Source organism: Gossypium arboreum, chromosome 8 (assembly GCF_025698485.1).
Source record: "Gossypium arboreum isolate Shixiya-1 chromosome 8, ASM2569848v2, whole genome shotgun sequence".
Classification (NCBI taxonomy): Eukaryota; Viridiplantae; Streptophyta; class Magnoliopsida; order Malvales; family Malvaceae; genus Gossypium; species Gossypium arboreum.
The window spans coordinates 41,085,003-41,103,413 of NC_069077.1; the positions used below are offsets into that span (position 1 = coordinate 41,085,003).

At 34.7% G+C, this 18,411-nt stretch overlaps 1 non-coding gene across 1 annotated transcript; it reads right to left on the bottom strand.

Annotated features, from left to right (window-relative positions):
• Positions 1 to 255: 255 nt before the first annotated feature.
• Positions 256 to 362, bottom strand: LOC128280199 (small nucleolar RNA R71). The gene has a single exon (XR_008270380.1). It is a non-coding gene; the product is annotated as a small nucleolar RNA R71 (small nucleolar RNA).
• Between the last annotated feature and the right edge of the window lie 18,049 nt (positions 363 to 18,411).

The window sequence follows — 18,411 nt, forward strand, 5'->3', positions numbered from 1 at the left end:
TTGAACTGAAACCTAACACAATTCAAATGATACAACAGTTTGTTTAGTTTGATGGTTTGCAGGACGAGGGTCCCAACGCTCACTTGGCAAATTTCCTAGAATTTTGCGATACCTTCAAAATTAATGGTTGTTTCCTTTTTCATCAAGAAATAAGGCTAAACAATGGTTGAACTCGTTACCACGAGGGTCAATCACTACTTGGAACAAATGACCAAAAAATTTTTATTAAAATATTTTCCACCGGCTAAAACAGCCAAATTACGTAATGATATCTCTTCTTTTGTGCAGATGGATTTAGAAACACTCTACGATGCATGAGAGAGATACAAGGACCTTTTAAGAAGATGCCCTCACCATGGGTTACCGCTTTGGCTACAGGTTCAAACTTTCCATAATGGCCTGAATCTTTTAACTCGGTAGATAATTGATGTAGCCGCTGGAGGAACTATCAATAAAAAGATACCTGAGGTACCTTATGAATTTATTGAGGAGATGTCACTGAATAACTATTAGTGGCAAGTTATGAGAACAAAGCCGACAAAAGCAGCCGGTGTTTTCAACCTCGACACGGTGACTATGCTATCTAACCAAGTAGAACTCTTAAATAAAAAGATTGACGGTTTGTGTGGTTCTACTCAGGTACATCCAGTGATGAGGTGCAATTGGAATGGAGGAGGAGCATGCACAGAATATCAACCCTTCAACCCTAGCATCGAGGAGGAATAAGTCCAATATATGGGTAACAATAACTCTAGACCCCAAAATAATCGATATAGTAACACTTATAATACAGGTTGGAGGAACCATCCCAATTTCTCATAGGGCAGTTAAGGAAATCAAAGGCCACAACATCCTCTGGGTTTTCAACAACCACCTTACCAGCAAGAAAAGAAGCCGAACCTTGAGGATATGCTAACCAAATTCATCTCAGTCTCAGAAACTCGTTTTCAGAATACTGAGACATCACTAAAAAATCAACAAGCATCGATCCAAGGGCTTGAAACTCAAATTAGACAGCTGGCTAAGATGATTTCTGAAAGAGCACTAGGAAATCTACCTAGTAACACCGAACCCAATCCAGAAGCACATGTGAAAGCAGTTACACTAATGAGTGGGAAAGTGTTAGTTAAATCAGAAAAGAAGCCACAACAAGAAGCTGACAGAAGCAAAGGAAAAGAGGTAAAACCCGAAAGCAATGACAATCCAATGCCGAAGGAATATAAACCGCCAATTCCATACCTAGAAAAGTTGAAGAAAGACGTTCTTGTAAAAGTAGATAAATTTATATTCCCTATTGACTTCGTTGTGCTTGATATGGATGAAGATGTTGAAGTGCCTTTAATCTTAGGGCATCCATTTTTAGCTACTACTAGAACGATTATTGATGTTGGCATAGGTGAGCTCACACTTCGTGTGGGAGACAAAACAATCACCCTTCAAGCTCGCAATTCCGGCAACACATCGAAAATTGAAGGTGATTGTCTAAACCATTCTACTAAAACTGACAATATGGTGCCACCTACTTTGTAGGAAATGAGTTTGAAAGAAGTACATGAGCCATTTTCAAGCAATAGTAGAGGACCTATTCATGAAGAACGAAGGCTACAAATCGAGGAGCTAGATGAATGGCGGACACATAAACTGAGAACACACGATAAACCAAAACTACGCCAAAATGACCTCAATACCCCACCAAATCAACTTAAGGATGGAGATAAAGTTTCATTAGATGCCACAAATCCTCACATTGACACTGCTAAACTAAATGAAGAAATTCCTCTTACGGTACTTAGCATTTTCCCATCTGGTACAGTCGAGGTAAGTCATCCCAAAGTCGGCACTTTTAAGGCAAACAATACCCGCCTAAAACCTTATTTTGATGAGATTCACAGCAGGAATGAGGAGTATAAACTCCTAGAACCACCATGACCATTCAATAGAGAGGTATAAACTCCTCGAACCACTATGACCATTGAATGGAGAGGTAAGTCAAGCTTAGACTATAAATAATTGCTTCTCGGGAGGCAACCCGAACACTAACTGTACTAACTTCTTTAAATTTTAGTGTTTAACACCTAACATACTAACAGAGCTCTTGAATATAGGTTTCCCACATAGACACGGCCTAGTACACGGGCGTGCCTTAGGCTGTGTGGAAACAGGGCAAAGATTTTCCCCAGCACGGGCTACGATAAATAGCTATGGCCGTGGGAAAACCTGCCAAAACAACATGAGCGTGCGACACACCGGTGCCTTGAAACTGTGGCCAAACCTGTCAAATTAACACGGGCGTGCGACACACCCGTGCCAAGCAATTGTGGTCGAACCTGTTAGATTAACACGGGCTTGGGACTACATAATGGGGGTAGGAGAAGCGAACGAAGATAGACACGACCGTGCGACACGGCCGTGTGCACCCATATGCCCAAGGAACACGGGCGTGGGCCAATTGTCAGATGTGCCCAAATTTAAAATTTGTGAATCACACGGGCAAAAATTGGGGAACACGGACATGTTCCTGGCCGTGTGTCCCAAAATCTATAAATACACTACACTATTCATTGTCTTCTTCACTCAAAATCCCTAACCCTAGCCGCTGCAAGTCTACATGGCCTCCCTACCATGCCCGTGCGCCGCTTCCAACCCTATTTTTGACGCTCATTCTCCTCTTTCTAGCGTTTGTTTACTCTTTTCTCTTTTATTTTACTAATTTCTAGTGCTATTTATCATAGTAAACTGCACTTTTCATGTTTTTTTCAATCTTTCTATCACTCAAACTTCGTATCTAGAGTAGTTATCATCCTTTTTATGTTGAAGTTCTTACTCATTTCATGATTTCTATGCTCCATTTGACTATTTTACATGTAAATTCATAGTTAAGTAGATAAATGTATATTTTTAAATTTTGTTTTGGTAATTTCTTTTTATTTTCTTAGTACATTCATTCATGGTTATTGTTTCTATGGGTTTCATGCTATTAACCCCACACAAATTCATTTTTTAGATATCTCCATTACTTATTCTCAAAGGGTTATTTGGCACATTTACTTTGGCTATTATAGTATAGGTTAATATGTAAGCCCCAGGGGAAGTATTCACATTCCACTTTAATTTCCATTATAGGTACACCATGTCATCTTCACGAGGAAAGAAAGCCGCCGTCTTTGCTTAGAAGAAAAAGAAAGGAGCATCATCTTCCTCGGGTCTTACCGCAAAAATTCATCACCCTTTCCTGCAGTTCCCCATTGGGCCCCAAGAAGAACTTTTCCGGATTCTACGGGCTCGACCCTTGGAAGTGGGCCACTGTTTAGACTTGGCCGCGCTAGAACAAGTCTAACTCGCGGATGCAATTAGGGCCCTCCTCACCACAGATCCTTGGGGGCTTTTCTTTGAGATTGTCGAGCTGACATATCTCGAACTCACGATGGAACTCTGATCAACGTTCCATCTTCAGACCATGATAGCCTATTTTGATGACCCGGGAACAATCTAATTTCACCTCGATGGTCTAGTCCGCCAATTAAACGTCCTAGAGTTTGGAACTGCACTGGGCCTTTACACTGAGGAGTTTATGGAGGAGAACGACCTCGACACTCTCCACTGCCACATCTACTACTCTCCTCGAAGTGTTAGGACGCCCTCACCCCCGGCGCTGCCTCTTACAATCCTAGTCGTTCCAAGGCATCGGCTCTCCCTCCATCTCTAAGGTACTTACACGCCATTTTGGCTCACACGTTAACAGGAAGGAGAGAGAGCACTGGAGTCGTCAACACTCACGACGCCTACTTTCTATAGTGTATGTCGCACGGGCACATCATAGACCATGCTTATTTCATTGCCTTCACCATTCAACATCAAATGGAGCGGCATAGGAAGGGGGTCATCTCCATTGGGCTCTATGTGACGTGGTTGGCTCGACACTTCGGGCTCCTCAACGCAACAGCCTAATCATCCTCCCTCACTCTCATGGGCCAGATGTCCCCACAGGGTATCTCGAGCATGCTAAGTATGAGGATGATCGAGAAATGACGTGGTACCTTCCCTCCTCAGTACCATCTCGCCGAATCCACCGAGGAGGAGGCCCCCGAGGACATTACTGCTAATGTCCCTTCACGTCACGAGGACCCACCGTCTTAGCCACCACCATCCTTTTGTCCAGTTTATGATGCGGCTTCATACGCTAACATCTCTAAGCGCCTAACTCGATTCGAGCAACAATATTTTCAGCGCTTCGATCACATTGATGCTACACTACACCAGATTTGTCAGCATATCCACATCTCATCGCCACCCCCACCTCGCGAACCATCTACTCACTATTACTTAGGGACTCGAAACTCCACTGGGAAAGGTTCTCCACGACTGCCATGTCCTGCTCGACCACGACCATAACCAACTTCAAATGTAATATTCTTTTGGCGCAGGAATTATGGAATAATGAACCTCTACCACTGTCGGAGTATCCTCCTCCACCCTCACGTCGATTATTCTCCAAAACTTCAGTTCAAGAAAATTCATTCATCACTAAAGAAGTTTATTTCTCTCTCTATCTTATTTTTATATTCTTTTCTATATATCTATCTTTGTACATTGAGGGCAATGTACATCTTAAGTGTCAGGGGGTATTCATTTCACTATCAGAAAAATCCCTGAATGATTGCCTTATTCTCTTGAAAAGCTCTCATATCATGTCTAGGATAAATTCTGATTGATTCATGACTTTTGTTGATATAACTTGAATTAAAACATAGGCATTTATGCATTGATTGTTTAAACTTTAAGACATTAGGGAATCAAGCATGATAAGTTGATTTGTGAAGGATTAAAAAACTTTTATGTTGTTTCCCTAAATTTAGGTATTATCTTGAGTTGGAATTCACAAGTTTAAACACTAAAAAGCCATAATTTTTGTGAGATCTTAAGCCTTTAGAGAATCTCTTATTCCTTTCATGTTCACTTTCACTATGAGTACGTCAGTATTGACTTGTTATTCTAGAACTTGCTTGATTATGCATGTCAAAACCACACCATTTGATTTGATATGTCAAAATGATAAAGGCACTTAGGTTTAACCCATTCACTCCATAAAAGCCTACCTTCACAATTAACCCTTAAGTGAACCCCCTTGAGCCTAACAACCCATTCATTAATGTACCCTCAATATTAACCTATAACTCATTATTGTTGAAATCCCCTAAATTAATTTGATCTCTATTTTTGTCGAGATTTGAGTTGGAATAGTTGCTTAGCTATGTTTTATTCTATTTTGTAATTTGACTTGTTCCTAAAAATATATATATACATGTATACATTTTAGTAGTAGTAATCTTCTGAGCTAAAGAGTTAAATTCCATATTCTGAGAAAAAGCTCTATTGTACGCAGTTGATGACTAGCCATTTTTCTAGCTATGCAATTTTTCAATTCAACCTCGATTCTAACCCTTTCTGCTTGTGACCACACCCTCTAACCAAAGCCATGTTACAACCTTCTAAAGACCTTTTGATTGATGTTTCGTCTCAATTTATAGTGGTGGAGATTTGATTTTCAAGCAAGTCTATGGTAATGACTTATCATTATTGACTATTGAGTGCTTCATTTATTGTCCTTAAACACCTTGAGTGATTTGAGTGAATATTTAGTAAGGATGTAAAACTTAGTGACATTTTGAATCAAAGGTAATTACTTAGACGATAGGAGACACATATGTTTTCATGATAAAATACTCAACTTGGAATGTTTGAAACTTTGATGCTCTTTCAGTTGAATTTTCAATGTAGGATTACCTATGGATTATTTTGAGACATTATCGATAGTAATTATAAGTTGAGAAGAATTTATTTTGATTATGAGTTGAGGATTTGCTTGAGGACAAGCAAATGCTTAAGTGTGGGGGTATTTGATAAACAATAATTTATACATATTTCTATCCCATGCTTAGCACATTTTATGGATGATTTTTCCTTAAAATTGGTAAATTCGATGCTCCTAATGCCTTAATTTCATATTTTATACTTACGTGAGCATAGGAGAGTAAAAGGAATGAGAAACAGGCCAAAATAGAGAAAATGGGCCAACGTACGAAATCAACAGCCTGGACCTCTTCACACGGGCAGGCCACACGGCAGTGTCAATTTGGCAGAATCGAAGCATGACTCACATGGGTGGACCACACGCCCATGCCTATTTAACAGGCTTGACCACAGCCTGAAGTAATCGTACATAGGCGTGTCACACGGGCATGTCCCTGCCGAGCCCAAGTTTAGTCCAATTCGGAAAAGGCCAATTTTGAGGGTTCTTAGGCATTCCAAAGCCTATAAATATACCCTAAATGAGGAGGAAAATGGGGGACACACAGAGAGGGAAGCAGGGAACTACTCAAGGAAAGTCGATTGATCCATCCTAGAAGCCAAATTCATTATCAAGACTGAAGATCTCCCCTTAATTTTCCTTCAGAAGTTTTGGGTTCTTCTTTATGTTTTGTATTCATTATTCTTCTGAGATGTTTACCTTTTTAGTTATGAACTAAAACCCATAAATACCTAAGGGGAATGAAACCTAAGACAGATCTTGTTATTATTATCTGAATTATATGATAAATATTTGGCTTGTTCTTAATTATGTGTTCTTAATTCTTATCTTGATATTCCAGGATATTGATTCAAGTTAAGCTCTTATTTAGAGGAGGAATAGACCCTATCTAAGAGTATATTTGTCATGATTAAGCAGAGTTGGTTGCGTGCCTAGAGATAGGGTGACAAGATTTTGCCGGATCAGGGTGAAACCTAATAAGGGGATCCATAAATCGAGTTAATGCAACCTTAGAGAGTTAATTAGAAAGAGATTTCAATTATTCAGCCTAGGGTTAGATGTTGTTAGTCTTGAGAGGGATAATAATATAACTTAGGGATTTTTATGGATCAAGTCAAATGAATAAATCGTCCAATTCAGAGTCAAATAACAAGTGAAGTCTAGGTGGATTTTTCCTTAGGTATTGTATTAATTCAATCATTTTTTCCAAAAGTAATTCCCCAATTCTATTTTCTGTGATTTCTTAGTTTAGTTAATTAGTTAGTTAAAACAAACTCTATTATTCTTAAGCTAGATAATAAAAAGAAAGTTAATACTAGTACTTTTAGTTCCTTTGGGTTCGATAATCCGGTCTTGCTAAAGCTATACTACTGTTCATAGGTACACTTGCCTTCATCGTGATAATAGTTAGTTTCAAGAACGATTCACTATAAATATTTAAAACCTGTGACGAATATCACATACCAATTATATACTTATATTCAACTTCATAACTTCTTTAATTTAAAGCTCGTATAATTCATATACATACCTGAACCAATCCGTAACAAACTCATGCTCAAATGAAAAAAGGCTGAATACTGGAATTCTTGCACACTAAGTGCCAATACATAGCCGAAGCTATTTCAATCTTGCACACTAAATTTCATACATAGCCGAAGCTATCTCGAATCACACACTAAGTGATATACATAGCCGAAGCTATTTCGATTCGCACACTAAGTGCTATACCCGAATTGTAGTCAAATATGACTGTAGTCTCGTGTAGACAATTTATGCAATATCAAAGCATTTAAAGCATATTATAACAATTCTTATTACATACGAACTTACCTCAGATGTGTAAATGATGAAATAAGTCGTTTAGTCGATAACTTTCGTTTTTCGTCGATCCTGATCCGAATTCTGTTTTTCTTGATCTATATATATATATTCAAAAGTAACTTATTTAATCAACTATTTATTCAATTCAATCCAAAATATACATTAACGCTATTTTACAGATTTGCATCTAAACTTTTACATTTTTTACAATTTAGTCCTTATTTCATAAAATCACAAATTAATGAAATTCCAATTATACCCATGCGAGCCTAATTACCTTAATGCCCCTAGAAGCCCATGATTTTCATTTATTTCACATTTTACCCACTAACTTTACACATTTCTCAATTAGATCCCTATTTTGCATTTTCACTAAAAATCACTTTACAAAACTTGTTTATCTAACATTAAATATTCATAATCTATCATCAAACATCAAAATACTCATGTATTCATCAATGGCATCATTCAAAATCTTTAGCAGTTTTGCAAATTAGTCTCTGGGCTAGTTTGTAACACCTCTAACTTGGCCTAGATGTTATGGCCGGATCTAGCAATGTCACATGATAGGGTGTTTGAAAACCGTGCCGTCGCGATAAAATCATTTTCATTGAATTAATTATCTTAATATCTTATTACTTCCAAAGTCGTGTTACTCATTTAGTTGGTAGTTTCAAAACATTATTTGCTGCAAAAGCTTCTAAAATGGTTTAAACAATGAGGGTTTCTGAAAATCATTTGTTTCTTTTTAAAACCGAAGTTTCTTACTACTGGCAGTTGTAATCCACAAGGTAAAGATAATTAAAATCCAAAACCAAACCAAAGTCTGAAAGTCCAATTAAAACCTAAGAATTTAACCAGTATAAATAGACTAAAAATAAAACCAATAATTATAAATTAAAACCATGATAGTCCAGCACTGTCGTCACTATCGAGTCTTCTGCTGCACCGATCCATCTAGGTCTGGGGATTACATATGCTCATTAAATGGAGAGGGTTGAGTTCTTGTAAACTCAGTGTGTAATCCCACAGAAAACAAAAAAAATCAGTAATCACAGTGCACAGTCAAACAGTTTTGGGCCTCAGCCCTTTTCAGTATCAGTATGGTTTAGGCCTTATCCCATCTCAGTATCAGTATCAGTCATGCAGTTTTCAATAACAAAGTCCTACTCGACCAGCCTCTACACACCATCTCTATCCAACCCTACCCTCTATGTGGGGATTAAATCAACCCACCCACCCCTACACTCCAGATAGTACCGAATGCAGCACAAAACAATAATTTGCAGCTGAGCTACCAGTATATTAGGCTTAAGGGCCTTTTAATACACTTCCTCCAAATATAATCAACCCAACCCAATGCAATGCAACATACAATAAGATGTTATGCCATCACAGGTCTATCATATACACATACAGTTTAGTATACATGCTTATATATATAACATGCTCAGAACATAATTCACACAATTAATTTCACACAATCAATTTCATACAGTTAAGGGTCTAAGTAGTGCTTACCGACCCTATAGAAGGTTCACAGTTGACTTGGGTGACCCGTGCAACCTTAATAATCATTTCAGTAAAAATGGGCTCACACACCAATGTGGCCTGCCCATGTGGCCCACACAACCCAAATTGGCCAGCCCGTGTGTTGCACACGGCCTGCCTGGCCATCAAAAAGTCGTGTCATGCTCACATGGCTGGCCTCGTCGAACACACAGCTGTATTGTTGTACACAGCCTACCACACGGGCAAGCACACGCCCGTGTGGCTTTGATAGTCCACTTTTTCAGCTTTTGAGTACACACCTGTATCGGTTTTGATGCAAAAGCAACTCCAAGCAATCCCGAACCTATAATAGACCAGTATTTTCACTTAGTTAATCACTTAAACAACCAAACTACCAAAACCCGAAACAAAATATTCATCATTTGAGCGAAAACCTTTACCTTCAATTGAATACCAGAGATTCCACGCCCTTAAAACACTGATGAACGATATTCAGCCCCTCGAAAAACCCCTAAACACCAAGCAAACCCTTCTTAACTCTTATCTAAAACATAATTAAAGTTTAACCAAAAACTGAACTTACCGAATACGTGCAGTCTACGAAGCACCATGGAATCGAGAGGAAAGAACCTGAAGAAGGAAGAGGGTGAGGGGAAATTTAGTAAAAATTCGACAGCAAGAGGGCAAAGAATAGGCAGAGACAAAGAAAAGGGAAAAGAAGAGAGCAGATTTTTTGGCAAAAAGGAAATCCCAAATCAGATTTAACTAAAATAACGTTAAAAGCTTAAGCTAGACAAAAACTTACCTTGAAAACCAATGATGCTCTCTAATACAATTCAGCACTAGAACAACTCCTTACCCCCAGTTCTTGGCTGTCAAAACATTATTCACAGGGCTCCAATTAATATCTTAAAAATTGAAGTTACAAAGTACTAAAATCACTTACTATTATTGATGAACTTAGCGCGTGAACTCCAGAAAAGTAATGAAAGAAGAAAAGAAACGACAAGGGTGGAGAAGAAAGTTGCAAAATTCGACTATGGAGAGAAGGAAAAATGAAGCAAAAAGAAAAGATGGCAGAGGAGTTGGCGTCAGAAATTGGAAGAGGAAGAGGAAGCAGACTTTCAGCAGGGGAGAAGGTAAAATTGACGTCAAAAGATGGAGGAAAGATTTGGGGATTTTGAAAATAAAAAAATAGAAATAAAATAATATTTTGGATATTCCCCAACATCCCCTAATTCACTCCTAAATTCTCTCCATCAAACTCCCTCTACTCAGATTTCCAATACAACTCAAACTCTCAGCCACCAAACCAAGCAAAAATAATCTCCCTTGCTCACGTAGGGATTCGAACAGAGGACCATCAACAAGCCAACACACTGCTTAACCACTAGACCAGTAGGCCCATTTTAATATAAGCTTATCAACAATTAAATAAAAGTCTATTGACAAAAGATTGGGCTTTATTCATAAAAATACCAAAATTTGCCCAAGTTATAGCTTGAACTTAGGACCTTTCACACCCACCCAAAACACTTAACCACTAAGTAGATGCACATTTATGTCTCACATTCACAAAAACAAAGATTTAATTTTTAGGGTGTTACATAGTTAGTACTAGATGCAACGATCACAAAAACATAGAAATCATTAAAAAAGGAGTCAAAATCACTTACCAATTTAGCTATGCCATGACCAAAAATTTAAATCCCTTATTTTCTTTTCTTTTCTTCAAATTTTAGTGGAAGTACTCAAGGTTGAAGATGATACAACCTTTGTTTTAATTTTATTTTACTTTTAATTACTAATTTACTAAACTAACCTTATTAATTTAGCTTAAAAACACTTCATTTAATGTTCATTGTTGTCCACTAACAATATTATTGGTCTAATTACCAATTAAGGCCACTCATTTCGAACTTTCATGATGAATTGATACCTTCTACTTATAGAACACTAATTTTTCACTTTACGTGATTTAGTCCTTTTATCATATTAACTATTCAAACAATAAAATCTCTTCACGAAAATTTCACACACACATACTATTATGCTGTAAATATTAAAATAATAATAAAATTAATATTTTGATCTCAGATTTGTGGTCCCAAAAATACTGTTCCGATTTTACCAAAAACGGGCTGTTACAATTCATGTATGCAAGAGTGCTCATCTTGTACACTTATTGCTGAAGACTTTGCAATGACATTGTCGCAAATTTTGACAGAACAAGGATTCAACTGACTTTTGGTACTTATTGTAGTTTCTTTTGAATATTAAATTGTTTGCTTCCTTTCTATCTTTATGATTTTATATATTCTAGTAGTTTCTTTTAGTACTTGTATAGTCGAATGATAGAGGGACATCATTTTGCATATGATATATAAACATTTTAGTCTTGGAAAAAGAAGTTAGCTAAATTTGTTGTTAATTATCTTGTGGTTTTCTTGGTTGGCCAATTAGTATATATATTACTGATAGGTTGTGGAAATGTGCCTTATAAGACATTAAAAGAGTAGTATATTACTTATTATAATATCTTATTTTATTGAAATCTTTATATTTAATCCAATTTTTATTATTTATTTTAGTTTTGATTCTAAAATTTTATTTTTATTTTAAAATTTAAGATAACTTGAGTTCTAACTTTTGGATTTTAATTGTATTATTAATTTATTATTTTAAATTCTAAATTTAAATTCATTAATTTTTATATTTAGTTTTAAAGTTAAATTTTCATAGAAAATTTAATTTAAATAATATTTTTTATTTATCCTTAAAAGTATATAGTTTAAAGTTCAAATTTCAAAATAAAATATAATCTAATATTTATCATAGAAATAAATATTATTTAATTAAATTTTTTAAAGGAAATAATATTTATCTTAATGTTAAAATTATTTTAATATTTTTATAAATATTATCATAAAAATAAATTGATTGATTTTAATGTTTAGTATAAAGTTAAAAGTTCATGGAAATTTAATTTAAATATTAACTCAAAATAGATGAAAAATTAACAATTATTAACTTTATTAACATATAATTATTAATTTGTTAATTTTTGTCTTTTAAGTATAGTAAACATAAATGTGATAAAAAACACAAATTTATAAATTAAAAGAGTATAATTAAAGGGTTAAATTTTAAAGTTAAAATTTAAAGATGATAATCATAACTTATATAAACAGTTAAAGAATACAAAAAAACTTTGGATCATAACTTACATAATACATAAATATATATTATATCATAACTTTGGATCATAACTTACATAACTTACATAAATATATATTATATCATAACTTACATAACTTACATAATACATAAATACATATCATATCATAATACATAAAACTTTGTATCAAAATATATAAAATCATGTAAATTTGGGCAACACTATTGTTTTTCCGCACTCTTAATTATACTTATAAATAAACAACTTACTTGAATTAGTTTACACCCATTAGATACTTGATACTTGATATGTATTATCTATTTTTGTACAATGACATGATTTAAATCAATTTAGAACACTTAAGTAATCGTAATTTGTTGTCAACTTTAGACTTGTAGAACTACAAAATGGATAAGAGTTAGGTGAAATTGTCAAGGGTAAGCAACAACTATCGAAATGGAGTACAAACTTTTCTAAATTTTGCATTTCGAAATGCAAGCCATGAGAATATGATTCTTTGCCCGTGTAAGAAGTGTGGCAACATCAATTGACATATTCGTGGAGTAGTCTACGAACATCTAATTATTGATGGCTTTATTCGGGGGTATAAAAAATGGATTTCCTATGAAGAGTGTACACCTCATAGAACCTCTTCAATGATTAATCTGGCTTATCCTCATAATGCTTACCATCAGTCTATCAGAGAAGATGACATGGAAGGTATGTTACAAGGTGCATTTAATATGCGCAGTCATGGTTTGCAATCATTTCCACCTAAAATTATTGCATCCGATGATTGTAATATTGGTGGAAACACTTTTATCGAAACGGGAAGAAGTGTACCTGATGAAGAGACAAATGGAGAAGTGGTAAAGTTCTACAAGTCACTTAATGAAATGAATGAAGAACTTTATGAGGGGTCAAAATTATCAAAACTGTGCTTCTGCATTCATCTTTTTCACTTAAAATGTTTGGGAGGGTAGACCGAAAACTCTTTGACATTGTTGTTAGAGTTTTTGAGAGATATGTTTCCACTTGCAAAAATCCCTCATTCATGCAAAGATATGAATAAACTGATAAAAGATTTAGGCCTTGGATATGACAAAATTCATAGTTGCCCAAATGACTGCATGTTGTATTAGGGTGATCGAAAAAACCAACAGTCTTGTCATGTTTGCGGTAAATCTCATTAAATGAATAGGAATATGAAAGATTTGAATGAGGTTTAAGGTGAGGCACAGTCAAGGAAGAAGCCAATAAATATTTTGCGATATTTTCCACTAATACCAAGGCTTCAAAGGCTTTTCATGTCGTAAAAAATAGCCGAGTTTATAAGGTGGCATTATGATCAATGAATCGATGATGGATTATTAAGGCATCCTATTGATTATTTAACTTGGAAATCATTTGACAGTAAATTTTCAAGCTTTGCAAGCAATCCTTGAAATGTGAGGCTTGGGCTAGCATCTGATGGATTTAATCCTTTTAAAATCATGAGTACTTCGTACAGTACTTGTCTTGTAGTGCTTGCTTCTTACAATTTACCTCCATGGATTTGCATGAAGTAATCTTCTTTTATCTTATCTATGATTATCCCTGGAGAGAAAGGTCCCGAAAATGATACTGACATTTATATGCAACCACTTATTGAAGAGTTGAAATAGTTATGGGTGGGTGTTGAAACATATGAGGTCTTGAGAAAGGAGAACTTTTATTTACGTGTAGCTTTGTTGTGGAATATTAATGATTTCCTGGCTTATTCCAATTTATCTGGTTGGAGTACCAAAAAACGTTATGCTTGTCCTTGTTATGTGCCGTAAACATGTTCAAAGTGGTTATATAATGGGAAGAAGTTCTCTTATATGGGGCATCGTCGGTGGTTAGATGGAAATCATAGATTTAGATTTCAAAGGACTCTATTTGATGGTACTGAAGAGTTCAGAGAAGATTCTGAGCAGACTATTAGATCTGAAATCTTGTTCATGTTAAAAGATATCAATTTCAGTTATGGGAAGATGAATCAACCACCCAACACGCAAACAAAGAGAAGACCGAGGGAGGCGTATGTTGGAGATGTTGAACGATAGATTGATGATAAATCTGATGAAGAGGATGATCCTAATAAGGTGGACTTGTGGAAAAAAAGTATTTTTTTAGTTGCCTTATTGGGAGCATTACATTTTTCGACACAATCTTGATGTCATGCATATTGAAAAGAATGTTTGCGAGAACATCATCGGGACAATTCTGAATGTCGATGAAAAATCAAAAGATAATCTTCATAGTTGACTTGATCTAGTTGACATGGGAATTCGACGTGATCTTCATCCCCAATTACTTCCGAATGGAAAATTTCGATTGTTGCCTTTTATTTTTGCAATGTTAAATAAAGAAAAAGAAGTGTTTTGCACGGTGTTGAAGGATATAAAGGTCCCAGATGCGTATGCATCAAATATATCTTGATGTGTGAGTCTTAAAGATCGAAAACTATATTCCCTAAAATTACATGATTATCATATCTTGATGCAAGACTTGCTGCTAGTTGCTTTATGGTGTTGTATGTCAAAAAGGTGACGTCTTGTATAATTGAACTATCCAATATAATGAAAGTTATTTGTGGCAAAGTTTTAATTGTTAAAGAACTATCCAAAAATGCTAGTTGCTTTACGGTGTTGTATGCCACCTTGACTTTATGCAATTTGTAAAAGATCTTTCCACCTTCGTTCTTCACTATTATGGTGCATTTGCTAATCCATCTCCCTTATGAAGAAAAACTTGGTGGACCGATTTTCTATCGATGGATCTATCCTATAGATAGGTGCTAATTTATTTGGAAAGTTTTCATTCATTCATGAATATACCTTTAGTTACAACTTTTGATAATGTTGTATATCGTGTTTAGGTTCCTATGTAAATTGAAGTCTTATTGTCGTAATAAGTGTTATCTAGAAGGATCAATTGCTGAAGGTTACTTGGCACGGGAGTGTATGACTTTTTGCTCTAGATATTTAGAAGATGTTGAAACAAGACTGAATAGACCAAGTAGAAATGCTGGGCTTACTAATCATAACTTAGCCGAAACTTATCTATTTCGAAGTTATGGAAAACCAATTGGTAAAGTTGAAATTGCACACTTATATGATAGATCTTGGGTACAAGCACATTGATATGTTCTTTTTCACCACGATTCAATTGAACCATTACACAAGTAAGAATTTGATAAATATTCATCTTTTTAATTTGTTTATCTTCTAACCAAGTAATCCATTTTTTAACGTAGTGAGTACAAACAAGTCTTGAGATCTCGTTCACGCTCCCAAAGATTACAACATCTAGAGATTCATAAGTTATTCATAGAATCTTTTCATGAATGGTTAGGGCAAACGGTATACAACTGAAGCTTTCATTGACAAATAATAATGTTTTATTATAACATTTATAATTAATCAATTTACTTTCGATTCAATAGGTTTGGAATGGAAAGGACGTCAATGACAAAGTTAAATGGCTTTCCTAAGGTCTGAATAGAGTAGTAAAAAGATACACTGTCTTCCTCATTAATGGATTCAGGTTGCATACAAAATCTCACGAAAGATTGAGGACTCAAAATTGTGGAATAGTTGTTAATTCTTCAATTACAAGTTATGGTAGTGCTAGGGACGGTAATCCTGTTAAGGGAAATGTGAAGTATTACGAAATTCTTACTGACATGATTGAGTTGAATTACTATGGAAAACAAAAGGTCGTCTTATTTCGATGTGATTGGGCTAATGTTAATACTACTCGCGGAATTAAAAAAGATCAATTTGGTTTTACAATGGTGAACTTCTCTCGATTAATTCACACTGGACAATAATTAATAGACGAGTCGTATGTATTTTCTTCTCAAGTCAAACAAGTTTTTTACTCGAAAGATCCAACTTCTATGTTGTATTCTATAACATCCCTAAAGACTTGTTTGACATGGGAAATGGAAGTAGAGATGGCATCGACAAAAGATCAGAAACTTTGCCTTTTTCCAGAACAAAACTTAAAATGAAACTATCCCTAGTACTAGTACACAATTTCAATGGGTTCGCCAGGATGTGAATGAAGATATTTACGAATTATGATGTAGTAAGATTTTACAATTTTTTAATTATATGTAATATTATAATTTAAATCTTGATCTTGTTAAATATTTCAACTATTTTATATGTACTATTATTGTTGTAATTAGTTACAAATATTTCAACTATTTTATGTGTATTGCAGATAAAATGCCTAGAAGAAGATTGCGAGATCTAAGTATTATTCAAAATCCTCCAAATTCAAAAGAAACAAATAGTGAACAATAGACTGCTATTGAATCTTCGAATGTTCCGAATACAACTGACGAACCTACAGAAATTCAAAGTAATGTTAACTTTAATTTACATGCATGTTGACTTTTATTATTGATTTATGTTTCAAATTCTTATATTATAATATACCATTTTTTTAGCTGAAAGTGGTGAGGCTATTAAAAGATTTATACGAGTTAAATTCTATCGGGAGTGTCAAAATAGATAGAAACAATCTTGGTCAGCCTATTGGATCAGAAGCTCGACTTTTAGTAGGATACTTGGGCATTATAGCAAGAAATGCTAATCTGTTGCCTATCAATTACAAGTCACGGCATCATATGCCTGATAGTAACAAAAATCAAGCTCTTAATAATATTAAGGTAATAACGTGAATGTAATTCATAATACTTTGGTTTAGGTTTCATTTATATTTACTTTCTAAACTTGTGTTATTTGCAGGAGAGATTTGCTTTAGAGGTCTCGAATAATTATGTGAAGAAGGCATTAGGAGAAAAATGGAGAGACCATAAAAGTGCTTTAAAGAAGGAATATTTTAAGAAAAATATAAGCCTCGAAGAGAAATTACGAAATATCCCGCTGGGAATGCTGAGGTACTAATGGAAAGATGTAGTTAGATTTTGGAATTCAAAGAAAGAAGAGGTATTATGTACTTCCAAACTCTTATAATTATTTTGGTTTATAGTATTTACTATATATGTAATAATAATTTCATAATATAGGATAGTGAGCGAGTTGGAACCACAAGTAGGTGAAAACAAAAATTCACGTACACAACTAGGTCAAAAAGTTTTGCTTTGTAACTGATGACGAGGTATTTTAAATTTATTAATTGTGTCAAATCTTAATTACTTTCTACTAAATAATAATTTTCCTACTATATTGTAGGAACTATTGTCTGGTCAAAGAGTTGGATGCCTTCAACTTTTTGACATTACACATAGAAAGAAAGATAGATCTCCTATGACTACTGAAGCTACAAAAATTATGGTATATTTACTTAATAAAATTTGAATTATTTTAAATATTTATCATGTTTAATTATAATGGTTTAATTCTTCATTTGTAATGCAAATAATTTTAATTTTTATTGCATTTTTTAATTATATATTTCGTTTCTAACTCTTTGATTGATTTATTAGGAGAAACTAAAGGATAAAAGGGCGAAGTATGATGCAATCGCTTCAAGTGATAGTTATGTTAATTTTGACGACGTTGATAACTAAATTATTATTGAAGTTTTGGATCCTGAAAGGTATGGTTGGGTATGATTTCAAGGATCTTTTGTTAACTAAACCCAGTATTTTGGATCCAGCTTGCAACAGTACATGCCTTCGGAGAATCAGGCTCAAGCTGAAGTTCAGAGGTTAAAAGAGTAGATGGCTCAGATGCAAGCAAGCACAGTTGAGCAAATTGCTCAACTTAAAGCGGAGGCAACATTGAGAGAAGCAGAGGCTCATAGAAAATATGAAGAACTCCAGCTACAACTTAAAATGGAGGCAGCAGCGAGGGAAGTAAAGGCAAGGAAAAAATATGACGAACTCCAGCTACAACTTCATAATATGATGATATTTCAACAGTCGCAGAATCTGCCATCTTAGACGTTTGTTTTCTTATCATGAGAATATTGTATAACTTTTGAATATAATATATTTTGTTATTTCCTTTATTAATTTAGATCATATACATATTTCTTTCGTTGGATTTGAAGTATTATTTAGATTTGCAATTTTTGGTTGGATTTG